The sequence below is a fragment of the Balaenoptera borealis genome (assembly GCF_965194805.1).
Source record: "Balaenoptera borealis genome assembly, chromosome: 14".
Lineage (NCBI taxonomy): Eukaryota > Metazoa > Chordata > Mammalia > Artiodactyla > Balaenopteridae > Balaenoptera > Balaenoptera borealis.
The window spans coordinates 16,135,837-16,150,362 of NC_138875.1; the positions used below are offsets into that span (position 1 = coordinate 16,135,837).

The following is a 14,526-nucleotide window of genomic DNA, read 5'->3' on the forward strand; positions in this document are numbered from 1 at the left end:
GGGACGCTGCAATCTTTTTATTGACTCAGGAAGACAAGAAAATTCATCATCAGCTGAATTATTTAACAACAGCATGTGAGAGGCAACATTCAGGTGACGTATTGGTTATGAGCACAAAAGGACCAGAATTTCCTCAGTAATTACACAGGGCTGGGACCACCGCTATGAGAGGAACCTTCTTGCCCCTACCAAACAGATGTCAAGGCACTTAGTGAACGGAAGGATGGCCTAACAGTAGCTATTTAGTGTGATAATGGCGTTTGATGGTTTGGACACAAACACCATTGTCACACTCCACAGCTCTGCTAAGGAAAATCGGTAGCCGTGAAAGGGTTAATTTCACCTGCACATTCCACCAGAGCCACTGAACATCGTCCGAGAGCCTCGCCAGCTCCACAGAGAGACCTGAGCAAAGAAAAAGAGGGGTAACGGGTCGGGAGCATCTTGAGCAATGGAAAGAAACAAAGATGTCGGACTTACTGTGTTCTGGAACAGCCAGGCTAATAGAGGGACCCACTGCCCTGGGGTCTGCTACCACCCACAACGTCCCCCCAACAACAGGAAGGAAGACTTCCTCTGGAAATGAAGGTGAAATCTGTTTGCGTCCATTTTCTAAAAGGGCTAAGAGAGAAAGAATCCCCAGAGGGAATCAATACTTAGGAAACAAATACGTAGTGGAAGACCACATTACAAACTGTACTGGATTCATTGATCCTTGCTGACTCTCTCCTCACCAACTATCCCAGCCCATCATCAGTAACTGTGGTCAATTCTGCAGTCTAAGAACAATTATTTTTGCGTGGGAACCTACCATTTAGACGAGCTGTAATCCACTCTCAGTAACAGCTGTTGGATACAGAGGCATCCAACAGGGCTCAGATGTCACATCTTACTCACCGCAGTGGTTTCCCACTACAGTAGCGGGTGGTAGATGAGAGGAGGGAAGGACAGGAGGAAAACAGAGAGAGGGGAACTATTCCATTTTTTTGTTAACAATACTCCTTTTCTAGCAAAAGGGAGCCTCCTGTGAATAAATCCCTTCTGGTTTACTTGATTTCCTGTTTAAAAAAAAAAAAAAAAAAAAGGGTTTCTGACTGATGTATGAGCTCCTGCCCACAGTGGAGCAGGAGAGGAAATAAAGCATTTTATCTAAGCCTTTCTTTTCCCCAAAATGCTGGAAATGGAGAGGGATGGAGGCCAGTTTACTCTTTCCCCAAGATAACTGAGTTGTTAACCAGAGCATTGCTTCAGCCATAAAATGGGACCATTCTTAACTTGAAAATGAATCCTTCTGCCTTTTTTTTCAGTAAAAATGTCCCTTATTCACATGCAGAGCGTGAAACAACCCTCTTCACCCTGGACCGTGCGGTTGAGAGCACACTACGGAAGCCACTGAGCTTCCGTGGGATCGGAGTGTTGACCCCCGCCTCTTTTTTTCTTTCCAATTTTATCGAGATGTCTAGCATATTCATTTTAGGTGTACAACATCAGCCTTTTTTTTTCCTTTCGTTTTACACTGTGTTGATTGCTCGTCTTCCTACGAAGTGACTGACCTCCTTTGGTTCCTGTCTGTGACCCTGGCTCACCTTTTCAGGGTGCAAGGTGGCAGGAAAGTGCCACCTGGCTCACTCTTAGACCTGCTGTCTTCAGGGGCAATTTTCCCCTGGGCATTTGCCAAGACTCACACCGAATACCAACTCCAGAGTTCCAGCTGGCCCCCTTTGCTACCGCAAACCCCTGGCACGCTGGGTGCAGCCGCAGGGGACACACTCGTGTAATTAACCATCCCTGGTTCTTCCCTTCCCTACAGAGCCTCCTAACAACTTAGCCGGGCTCATCTGCTTTGTCTTTGCCCGAGGGACTAGAACAGAAAGCCCCACTTCCTGGTCACTCCAGGGATGTTCTGACCATGGCGAGAGGCTCCAGAAATCTCTTAGCTCAGTTGGAAAGAATCATCGGGAGGTGATCAATTCACTAGTGACAAAGGTCCTGGTAGGACACGCTTGGAGAGCTCTCTATCGGTCAAGCTCCTGAGGTCATTTCACTTCAGAACCTCATAGCAGTGTCTGAGCCCTCCTGCACTTCTCCGCATGGGTCTTGTATGCCTTGAAAGCCTGAAGCTTTCGTTAACCTGCAAAAGACAGAAAAGGGAAGGAAGAGTAAACAGGGGAAAGAAGAAAAGAGAAAAGAGAGGAGGTAGTTAATGGTAAATCTTACCAAAATCCTCCTCCAAATAAACCTCTATTTCTTTGGTCCAGGAAATTCACGGCAAGGAAAAAGTCCTTGAATTTGTAGGAAAGGTTTTCTTTTCTACCCATTTGTAGAAAGGTTTACCAATAAGGTTGTCCGGAGAGACATTGTTTATAACAGTAAAAATTGCAAACCACTTAAATGTCCAATTATAGGAGAAGTGTGATATATTTATAGTCAACCCTAGTCATTGACGGTGATGTTGTAGAAGAATGGTTATTGACTTGCGAAGAGATTCAAGAGACGTTATTGAATGAAGAGGTAGTTTACAAAACTATATCCACAGTATGAGCCCCTTTCTGTGAAGAAAGGCATACATGCCCAGGGCAGAAACATCAACTGTTAAGCATGGAATTATGGTTTTGTTTTTTGTTTTCTCCTTTTGCTTCTCTGCATTTATTCATTCTATAATTAATGTAATAGTTTTGTAATGAGAAAAATAATTCGAATGTACACATTTTTAAGAATTTTTTTGGTGTGGATTTCCTAATAAAAATTCCTTCTTGCAAAACATTCTTCTGAAACTGGGAGGTTAGAATTTACCCTATTCCTACTCTGCTTGTCAACAAGCTTGAAAAGTTAGCGCTGGGCTGAGAGATGGGCCACAGGCTAATTTCCTAGCAAATTATTAGCAAAATGCTTTACTAGGCAGTACAATTATTTTATGGTATTATGGCATCAATCAAACACATTTATTGAGTGCCTATTGTGTTCTTGGAATTGTGAACAATTTAAAAATATAATAGCCATCATCTTTTATTACTTCTTTGATGGTTTCTGCAGGAGCGGTTGAATTCTGTCAACCTGCAAAGCAGTTTAAATGGGCAAGTAGAATGTTTTCATTTTTTTCAAATGCCATCCAATAATATGTCACTAATTAAAAAAAAATTGGAAGTGGTTAATGCCAGGATCTACTTGGATATAGTTTTAAAATTTTAAATAGTCACTTCTCATTCTGCAGGTTTAAAACAATCTTTCATATTTTCAGATTTAACAACTGAACTTAAATAGCTCCAGCTAATAAAAAAACCCAGGAAGTTTATAAGCTGGTTGGGAAATAATTACACCTGTTATTTCCTGTGAAAAAATTAATCCTTAAAGGCAAAGAGGTTGGAAATTAATTCAGGGTGATGTGTCCAAATGCCAGCAGTTTTCCACAGCTGGAAAAGGCCTTGGAGGATCCTGTTTAATTTCTCTCCTCTGATCTCAGCTACACAGATCTCCCACCATCTCTCTTTGAGCCTTACTTCCTGAGAGAGGTTGAGTACCAGGCATTCCTAAATGGCTGTTTATTAAAATGAAACTTCTGTGCAGTGTCCCAGGCTCCCTTCCCTCACCTTCCCAACCTGGACAGAATCTCTAGACATTTCTAGCTGCTGTGGTCAATTCAGATTGCAGTTTTCCCATTGAGTTCGTGGGTATGAAAAACAGGCAAGGCTGGATTTACTCTTTTTAAAGTTGGGCGTTTCTTTTCATAAGTGGGGAGGGGGCAGGAAGGGGGAGTTCACTGAGAAGAAAGCCTTTACAAAGCCTAATCCTCTAGCGAATTCACCAATCTGTAAGTATTCTGTGTGTATCACACCTCCCTGTAAAATGTCTGAGATTCACAAGTACCAGGAATATCACAAAACTCCCTATGCTTTCTCAGGTCAGATATGGGCACGAGCAGCCTGTCTTTGCTTTCACATTTTATTTCCCAGGGTCTGGGAACATTCTAGGGCCAACTCCAGAGGGCTGAGAAAAGAGTGCCTTGAGGACCGTGACGTGTCACTTTGCTGCAAAGCTAACCCTTCAGCACCTAAGAAAGATTCTTAAAAAGTAAATGATAAATGGAGATGCTTTTTCTTAATTCCAAATCCACGTTTCCTGTCATTTCAAATAGATGTGTTAAGGACGTCAATTTGATTCTTTTAGACTATTATAGTCTAGAAGACAAAAGAAGTCAGTAGCATATGCCTGAGTCTTGTCATTTTGAAAGCACATGGAAATTTTAAAATAGAATGTTCTTTTCCATAGGGAGCAAGGAAGCATTTCTTTTCTCATTGAAATCCATCTAGAGGGGAAATCGGGAAAGTTTATGCGTGTGTCCATTGTGCCCGTTATCACCAACCAGAGGTGAGAGGGGATCATTGGGCAAATTCTCAGCCAAGCTGAGGTCTCCATAGACTCTTTTCAGAGAGAACTGCTGAGGCCCGGGGATTCCTAGGAACCAGTTTCATTTCTATGCAGGTGTCCAGCCATCTCCAGTGCTGTCCAGGAAACAATACCAGCTGGACAGAGGAAGAGCTCCAATGTTGGAGTTCTAGAAGTTGAAGAACAAAATGTAGGGAGCCCTGCGGTTGTGCTTTGCCCTGAAACAGGGGGAAGGGAAGGACTTCTGGTCAAATACACCTCCTAATTCCAGGTATCCTACAGGTGGAATCTTGTTTGAAGGCCTTGGTGTTATTGTTAAATCAGACCATCATAAAACAGGAAATGGCTTCACATACAGTCACTCCAAGGCCAGAAATAAAAGTCCATGGCACCTCCAGGCCCTAGACCCCTCCCCCTCCTTAGCCTTATCCTTTCCCTCCACTGGGGGGAGAAGCATCTTTAGGAAAGTCTCCAGTTTTCTTAGGCTCTCTGAAGAAACAGAATAATCATGGCAGACAGATTCAAATGCGGTGTGTGTAACATGTCACATTGCTTAGGTGCTGTAGGGTCTTTTTAAACACCTGGGTGGCAACTCACCCTCACTTCTCAAAGTCAGTGGCCCCCCCAGAGGAACAGCCTAAATCACACCGGGGAGTTGGAAGATACCGGAATGTGTGTGGGGAGGCACCTACCTTCCAGTCACCTCGTGTCTTCTCTGGGCCCGGGGCCCCTTCTCTGCCAGTGGGATGGTGCCTTCTGTTCTCCCCTCTTCTGGCCGTATGGGGGTGGCCATGGGCGCCAGCCCTGAGCTTCTGTGGGGTTTAGGCCTTTCCCCGCTCCCTTTATGGGATCCAGGGTTTTAAAGTAAACAGTTCTTTCTCTTTCTGATAAGTCACATTGAAGTATCGATTTGGAGGGAGGGAGGGCACGACCTTAGCCCTTAGTCATCGTCACCTTTGGTCAAGCTCGCTAAGCAGGACTGAAAGGCCTGCGTCCCCCTCCTGCGGCAGAAATGGAGGCCTTGCCCCTGCTGAACACAGTGTCCCCCTCAGAAACCCAGGTTTAAACCTGTTTAACCCTTTCCTCACAGGAAGGCTGCAGTTTATCACAGTGTCACCTCCTCAGATGTCTAGATCCAGAAAAGTCACCTGATCACAGGAACCTATTAAGTATATCCTTGCTCATCCTACTTCAAGCTCTTGACCAATATTTGGAAGCCAATCTCACGCTCCTCTTGAACCAGTCGTTTCTGACGTAGTTACAATCTACTTACTTGTTCACACCGACAATGATGTATGAAGCTCCTCCTTATCTGCTCAGCTCTGGTATCTCAATGGTGAGTGAGACAAACGGAGTTTACATTCTGGTTAAAAAAAAAAGAAGACAGATAAAAAGAGAGAGACATACAAAGGCAATAACAACCACCACCATTGGCGGCTGCCCCTGGCCCTAAATGTAGTCTGTCAGCTGCTATTATTGTTAACGTTTCTGATCATTTCTTTTCCTCCTCAGGCCACTCTGCTGTTTTGCCTTCTTACGCTTTGAAAAGAAGCTATTTGTTATCCTCTCTAGTAAGAACCAGTCCTCACTTCAGGTCGCATTTATCCTGGTCGAAGCTCATGACCCTCTGAGGAGAAGAGGCAGCCTTAACTAGTGGGTATGTTGCCATTTTGCCCTACACAGAATTGGAAGGGAAAGCAAAATATGCTCTGGCTTTTCTTCTTCTTTCCTAAGAACTGATCTCAAGAAATGAGTCCCAAGTTTGCCCCCATCTTTGGTCCTGCTTCTGGTCCCTTCCCTCCAACCACCTGAGATCAAACTGAGAACTTGTCCCTAGAAAAGACCAGGGTGCTCCGGGAGGGCTGAGGGATTGGCCATGGCCTTGTGAAGGCTGGCACGTTCATATGGTAAAAGCCCAAATGTTCATCCTGAAGTGGGAAAAAAACATTGGCGTGGGTCCTGTGGACGTCACCCGGCTCCAGCTTTGTTCAATGGCTCTGGTGTCACCCTGACGCCTCACTGGTCCTGCCTGTGATAGCTTTGTACTTTTAAACCTGCTTCTCCTGGTTGCAGCAACTGTATTTCTTTTCAGAGCTACTGTTGGTTTTTCACCTTTTCAGTGACCTAGAGTCTCAAGTCCCCAATATAGATATTCTTTCAAACAGCAGGACAGGTTCCCCCCACCCCCAGGCCTCACCGCATGGACATCCGGGTCGCTTTCACCAGCTGTGCTCGGTCTCTGAAATTTGATGCGTTTTTGCCGAGACAGTTTCCCTTTCATTTGGAAAACCATGGTGAAGACAAATGTTCAACTTTCAGATGATTTCCTTTCAATTCCCAGCCATGGTACTCGCAAGGATTTTGAATTTCAGAGAGAGGGTAAATCTTGCCCTATTTATAATCCTTAACAAACTTCTTCCAGCAAATCACAGAACACCTGCCTCGGCTGCTTTAAAATGACTTTTTTTTTTTTTTTAAATTATAGGGGATGCATTCTTTTAAGATAAGATAGATTTGAATCCTGCAAGGTTGAAGTCCAGCTTAGAATGTCTGAAATCCCTAATGTTTGTACTCAGATACAGGCTGCAAAACGGGGCTTTGCAAACAGAGAAAAACAAAATCGGGTAACTTTCCACTGGTTGCAGCTGGAAGCAGTCTCCGCCTGCCGTGGGTGACTGACGGTGGTTTTCTCTTCCTGCCTTGAGTGGCAGGCTTTTTGAAATGGAAAAAAAAAGGAATCAGTTCCAGTGAAGAATGCCAAACTTTTGCCAGGAGGGAGGCCGAAGTTTGAGAACTGGGAATCCAATCTCAAAAGAGTCTCATTCGAGATTCTTTTGCCACTCAAATTTTTGCCTTTGAAGTAGACACTTTATATTTCTGAGCCTTTAGTTTCCTCTCTGTGTAGCAAAGCTGAAGATACTAGCTTGTCATTTGCTCTGAAACCTTAGGTGAAATAGGAGATGAATTCTTTTTTATTAATGAATAGAGAAAAACAAAGATGGATATAGAGAAATTACCAAGGTCTTGAGCTGTATCGACTAATTGGTTACTTATTGGGGTAGTAAAGAAAAAGAGGCCAATGGAGTTGAATTTACCATGAGGGAAAGGGCCAAGCACGGGAGGACCGGCAGGATGCTGAGTGGCCACAGCTTCAGGTTGGCCATCAAGAGAATCAAAACCACTTTCGAACCAACATCCCAATCCAGGACCCAAGTGAAAACATAGAGTGTTGACAGCGAGTCCTGGTTTCACCACTGTAGTCACACACAGGCCACCTTCTCCCACTAAAGGTCCTGCTCTTATGGGTGGAAATGGGCTCAGAACACCGTTAGGCATTGGGGGGAGGGGCCTGACTGCAGGGGGCAAAGGGGAAGGGTCATCAGTTGAGTGAGTGGTACCCACTCCCGGGAGGCAGTTGCAGACCAGCTGCAGACATTATGATACTTCCCGCCTAAACACTTCAACACTTGTCCCCAAGGAATAGGAGTATTCTGCTTAACCCGAGTACCATTATCAGAGCAAAATGAACAGTAATTCCCTAATAGTATCTAATATTTAGCTCATTTTCAAATTTCCCAATTATCCCCAAAATCTCTTTTAGAGCTGTTTTTCTTTTCTTTCTTTCTTTTTAAAATTTATTTATTTATTATTTTTTTGGCTGTGTGTTGGGTCTTTGTTTCTGTGCGAGGGCTTTCTCCAGTTGCGGCAAGCGGGGGCCACTCTTCATTGCGGTGCGCTGGCCTCTCACTATCGCGGCCTCTCTTGTTGCGGAGCACAGGCTCCAGACGCGCAGGCTCAGCAGTTGTGGCTCACGGGCCTAGTTGCTCCGCGGCATGTGGGATCTTCCCAGACCAGGGCTCAAACCCGTGTCTCCTGCATTGGCAGGCAGATTCTCAACCACTGCGCCACCAGGGAAGCCCTCTTTCTTTTTAAAAACTATGATCCAGGCAAGATTAATGCCTTGCATTTGGTTTGTAAATGACAAAATTAATCTAGATGCTCTCTAGCAGTCTGTCAAAAATGTTATGTTTCCATCCTAGTTTTTCCAGAGATTGGCCACTCCTCTAGGACTTGCAGTGAGAGAAGGTCTAGAATGCAGGTCCTTTAAACCTTCTGCCTGGCTTTCCCTCTCTCCACATGGCCTCCCCCCTCTGAAGATAAGCAAATACTCTTGAGTAACCCTTCCTTCAATATCCAACAAGAATCTCCAATGAGCCCTCATTCATTCATTCATTCATTCACTCAAGAAATATTTGTTGAAAGCCACAGTGTCCTTGGCACTATTCTAGATCCTGGGTATGCAGCAGCAAAACCCAGCCAACCAACCAAGAAAACCAGACTGAAATGCCTTCCCTCATGGAATTTACATCCAGAAGGAGGTGAGCAATAAACAGAATAAAGGAAGTCAGAAGTGGATAGTGAGTTTTGGGGAAGAACTCAAGTTAAAATAGTGATAGGCAGGGTCCTCCCGCTGTTTGAGCAGAGAACAGAAGGAAGTTAAAGAGTGAATCACGAGGAAGAGAATTTCCAAGCAGAGGGACCTACATGCTCAAGTATGTCTCAAAACGGGAAGAAGGCCAGCGTAACCAGTGCGGTGGGGCTGAGGGGAGAGTTACCAGATGAGGTCGTGTGGCCTCAGATGGTATTTAGAGTTCCGGTATGGGCCTGGCCATCCACTATTCACGGTAGGTGGAAGATAAATGCTTCATTTTAATAACATTTGTTACAGTAAAGAAGAGATAAATTGGAATTGGAAGAATTATTCAGGAATCAGTTCCACCTCAAGTTCATTCCCTAATTAATTGAATCTAAGAATTTTTCAAATATGACGCATTCAGATTTTCAAGATGTTAAAACGTGGGGGAACTTTGTGTGTTTCAAAATCAGTGAAATATAGTCATTTGAATACTTTTTCCTATCTGCCCCCCTTTATATTTGACCGTATTCTTACATAGTGTAGTTACTGACCCTGGAGCTAAACTGCCTGGGTTCAGACCCTGGCCCTCCCACTTACCAGCTGTGTGATCTTCAGAGAGGTACTTAACCTCTCTGTGTGTCAGTTTTCTCATTTATAAATTTGTGTTAATAGTAGTACCTGTTTCATAAGGTCATTGTGAGGATTCAGTGAATTAATATACATAAAGTGCTTACAAGAGTGCCTGGCACAGAGGAAACACTCAAGTGTTATTATTAAATCCTCATAACCTCTTTGAGCTATTTCTGATTTTAAAATTGAAACAAGAATAATCAGAGACACAGCTAGTACAGGTCAAGGCTGGGACTTGAAGCTCACTTTTCTGGGGCAATTCTACTTCTCTCTGCAGCTGCCCTACCTAAGGAGGCTGGGTTCCAACACCCGTGACTTTTTGTTTTTCCAAGAGTAGCTCAAAACTCTGGGCACTGGGGACAAACTCTTGAGCGTTACACTGATTCTGCCCTGGTCCATGATCTTTGTCCAGATGCGCCATTGTGTTTTACAACCCACTAACCTGTCACCTTGAGCATTTCTACTCCGGTAAGCACGAGAATGTGGAGGGATAGAGCCGGCCTTTGCCGGGACCTTGCACAGGGTCCCTGAGAATGCATCTCGGCAGCCGCAAAGCTCTGGGCCTCTTTCCTGAGAAGGAGAAGCTAGCAGTGCCTTGTGACTAGGGAGTCCTTCCTGAAAGGGGACCCAACACCCGAGTCCAATGTTGAGTCACAGACGACAGATCCTCAGGATAGAGGGGCCAATCCCAGCTCTCCCTCTCGCCCTTGGTGACTTTCAAGGAGTTCTGATGGCACCATCTTCTCCCATCATCAGAGACTTCATGTGGAAAAAAGTCATTTCATGAAATGCCACATGAAAACAGGATTTAGTTGATGCATTCATTCATTTGTTCATGGTCTATCTTAGGTAGCTCTCTACCCAGGCGTGGGCTGGCATCACAGAACTGTCTCTTCCCCCCACCCCACCTCCCCAGGAGCACCGTGAAGCTCCTAAGTATAATCCCAAAGTCATCTAGATGTCTAAGGGGTAAAGGAACAGAAGGACTGTTGTGATATTATGATTAATAATAAGTATGTATTTGGTCTTCATCACCAAGTCTGGCACAGAGCTCCTTAAACTCTAAATTTCCTAAGTGGTAAGAGCTCTAAAGGTGTCTTTTGTTATGTTAATGAAGTGACTTTTGGAACCTAGGTAGCCAAAAGATGGGGGCTGGTTGCCAGAGGACGCAGCCACGTGATTAGAGAGTTGGCATTTTTAGTCCCACCCCTGGACCTCCGGAGAGGGGAGAAGGGTAAGAGGTCGAATCACACACCAATGGCCAATGATTCAACAAGTCATGCCTATGTAATGAAGCTTCCATAAAAATCCAAAAGGATGGGGTTCAAAGAGCTACCGGGTTGGTGAACATGTTGGAGATTTGGGAAGAATGGCTGTCTATGAGAGGGCGTGGAAGCTCTGTGCCCTTTCCCCATACCTTGCTCTGTGCATCTCTTCCACCTGGTTGTTCCTGAGCTATATATCTTTTTATAATAAACAGGTTACCTAGTAGGTAAAATGTTTCTCTGAGTTCCATGAGCCAATCTAGCAAATTAATGCAACCCAACGAATGGGTCATGGGAAATTCTGATGGCTCAGAAGCACAGATGACAACCTGGACTTGCAACTGGGGTCTGAAGTGAGGGGGAGGGTCATGGGACTGAGCCCTTAACCTGTGGGATCTGATGCTGTCTCCAAGTAGATAGTGTTAAAATTGACCTGTAGGACACCCAGCTGGTGTCCGAGAATTGCTTGGTGGTGTGGAAAACTTTCCCACACATGCTAATTGGTGGCCAGGATCTTAACTACATACTCTGGACAATCTCAAATGCACCCGGGGTTGGTGGTCTCTGCTATAATTTTCTCGAAGGCCAAGGCCAGCTATGTGAAACAGTTTGTAACATATATTCTTGGGTGGAATCCTTGAAACAGAAACTTGGCAGGAAATCCAGAGCCACTTACAGAGGCACTGTAATAATGTTCCTCTGTTTCCCTCTAGGTTCAGTCTTAGGCTGAGAAGTTAGGGTGCAAATCCTGGGTATGTGTTCCTCTTATGCACTGGGACTTCTGTGCCCATCCCTGAGTGTGTTTCTCACAGACGCCACTTGGATGGAGAGTTCTCCAGGGAAACACTCTGCCCCATCATTTCATGCAGGTCACTATCTTCCCTTCTCTCCTTGCTCCCTGCCCCCGTGGCCTTTACCCCTCGCACATTCACAAACATTGACCTCCAACCCTGGGCCTCCCCTGAGTTCTGTCCACTGGCACCTCCCAACAAAACTTTCTCTACCCTTGTTTCCTCTTCAACCCTCACTTGCTGGCACACTTAGGTATTGGTAGAATCAACTCAAGAATGACTCTGAATTAAAACAATGTTCAATGGAAAGAATTTTTTAAAAATCAAGTTAATTAATTTGCTTTCTGTCCTGGCTGCAGCTGCTTTCTGTTTCACTTTTGTTTTCGAGTCAGGCAGAGAATGGAATCGGCACTTAGTTTGTTCTCTGTTCTAGAGCCACCAGCTCCAGAAACCACTGAGCCAGATGCCAAACTAGTTCTTTGATCAGTGGTCTTATTGTCACACCTGGACCCCTGAGGGCGTATCATGCTGTCCCCTTCATGCCTCTTGTGCTGTTGCCCCACACAGCTTTCCCTTATCACCTCCTAAAGTCCAGATGTCAGGCAGGGGGATTAGTGTGGTTAAGACACAAATCCAGTCCAGGAGTGTTTCTGCTGAGCCCCCATCCTGGGCCTGGCGGTGGACTCTTGAGCACAGAGAGAGAGACCACTGATGACTGCTCGTATCAGTTGAGGAGCAAGGCCTCAAGGAGCTCACAACTGAATTGAAGAGACATGGCTTTAGAATTGCTTACTAACTCTGTTGAGATCATGTGCACACGATCCCCTCAGCAGTAGAGGTGGGGCTCAGGGGTCAGAGCAGGCCTCTCAGACCTGGCCCCTGCCAGCCTTCTGTGGGAGGGGGGCTTCATAGCGCTGGATCTGGGCTTGGGCCAGGCCCTATGAACACGGCCACAGGTCCCAGCGTTCCCCAGTGGGCATGCTGAGGCAAAGGGCTTACTTAATTCATCCAACCATGGGGAACCAGTGGAGCCAAGGTGGTGTTTAGAAGACAGTATCTGCTAGTTGTGGGCACAGGGGATTATGGGTGGCACACAGGGTTACTTGAGTGTCCTCTCTGTGAGCACAGGGGATCCTGGGATAACTCCCAGGGTTGAGCAGCCAGTGTGGGCACAGAACAGGAATGTGGGATGGCTCTTTGGTAGCTGCTGGGTATGTAGGTGGGAAGCGGAGGGAGGAAGCATTTCCAAGCAGCGGGAGTAAAACAACAGCAGTGGAATTAGACAGGAGCGGACAGCTAGCAGTCAGGGGTCTTTGTCTAGAGAAATGTACTGTGAGTGGTGCCTAAGAGCAGGGGATTTGTAGCCAGAGAATCTGAAGTTTGACTCCTGTTCCTGCACTTGTTGGGTGAACTTGAACCTAAATTTCCTCATCTGTCAAGTTCAGATAATAAAACCTACCTTCCCAAACTATGGTGAGGATTAAATGAGACGATGGATATGAAATACTTAGCATGGTGGTTGACACCTAGTACACACTCAAATACTATTATCACTGTCGTTGGGCAGGTATAATAGAGAACGTATTGAGAGAAAAGACACTCAGCCGGCTGTTGGGGGGCATGAGATGGGTTTATCATCCTGGGAGACCACAGGCCTGTTCCTTCATGGCTCCTGCTCCTCCTGCAGCTGGGACCATAGACTCCAGTTGCTATAAAGCCCCTTCCTCGCCTGGCTGGGGTGTTTAGATCAGAGGTTTGGGGCCAGTTCAGAGGGCAAATCTGGGTATTTGCCTGAGCCCCCAGGATTTCCCTCTGCCTGAGGCTCCCAAGTGAGCAGGGTAAGCTCCAGATAACAGATAAAATGCAAATTAAGTGATGGCAACATACCTGTCTGTTTGTACCTTCTCGCTCACAACCATTCCTTCTGCTGTCACTCAGCTGCTTTGGCCCTCGAGAGGGACAGCAGGGGAGTCCCAAGCACCGTGTGGGACCGCCTCAATCTCTCCCTGCCTTTTGCTTTAGCTGCCTGGACTGGATTAGAAGTCAACAGGACAGACAAGGCACCCAGAGTCCCGAGAGGCTGGCTGGGCTCCTCACCTAGCTCTGCCCCAGGCTTCCCTCTCCCTGGTTAACTGGCCCAGGAACAAATTAACTGTCCTCAGTTGCTTTCCTTGGCCGATTGTAATTGGCAATCCTTTTGCACATTTCTCAGTAACAAAATACAGCACCCCTCCATCTACTTGTGAGTCTGTTCCTTTCTTGGGTTTTGTAAAGCACTTGCTTGTTTGCTGCTTTGCAAAACAATATATAACTGTTATTGTTTCTCCAAGACAAAAAGAAAATCTGTATTGCTAAAATCAAGTTTAGTCCCTTCTGCTTTGTTTTCATGCTTCTGCACAGAAAATAACTTTTCATTTCAATGCTGAATCATAGTGTAATCTTGGAAGATATTTTAAATGGCAGACTCAAAATATGTTGTACCAACAATGCAGAGAGCTCAGTGAGCTGACACCATGACCAGCAATCACTGAGTTCTCACATGCACATAGATGACAACTGCAACATGTCTGCTGCCTGGCCAATAACACTGATAATGCCATTAAGTCCTAAAGGCATCCTAATTTCAGAGATGCTAAAACATGAGGGGGGAAGGTGTGCTTTAACAGACAAAATGCAGTTGTTTTGCAAAAACATGATAATATAGCAACCTGTATTTTTCATTCAATATTCTATCCTCAACATACTTCCGTGTCAAGGAATATCTTGTATCAACACTCTTAAAAATAATTTTGGATTCCATTTTCTTTCATTGTGTTCCATTGACTGAATTTATTATTCACTAAAACCCTATTTTGAAGTAAGTTGGGTGCTTCCTTTTTTTTCAGAATTATTATTTTTTTCAGAATGATGCAAAGACCACCTTTAAAGATAAATAGTTGCACACATCTTTTGTAATTTTTAAAAGGCTTTGATGCATTGCATTATTAACTTTTTAGCTTGGTTCCAAGCAAAATGGGCAAAAGTATTCCTTGTCTATGAG

The 14,526-nt window shown here is 45.1% G+C and overlaps 1 long non-coding RNA gene across 1 annotated transcript; it reads right to left on the bottom strand.

Annotated features, from left to right (window-relative positions):
- Positions 1-1,067: 1,067 nt before the first annotated feature.
- Positions 1,068-8,016, bottom strand: LOC309611094. Its single transcript, XR_014234329.1, has 2 exons — positions 5,076-8,016; positions 1,068-2,131 (listed from the first exon to the last, which is right to left on the bottom strand). It is a non-coding gene; the product is annotated as an uncharacterized lncRNA (long non-coding RNA).
- Between the last annotated feature and the right edge of the window lie 6,510 nt (positions 8,017-14,526).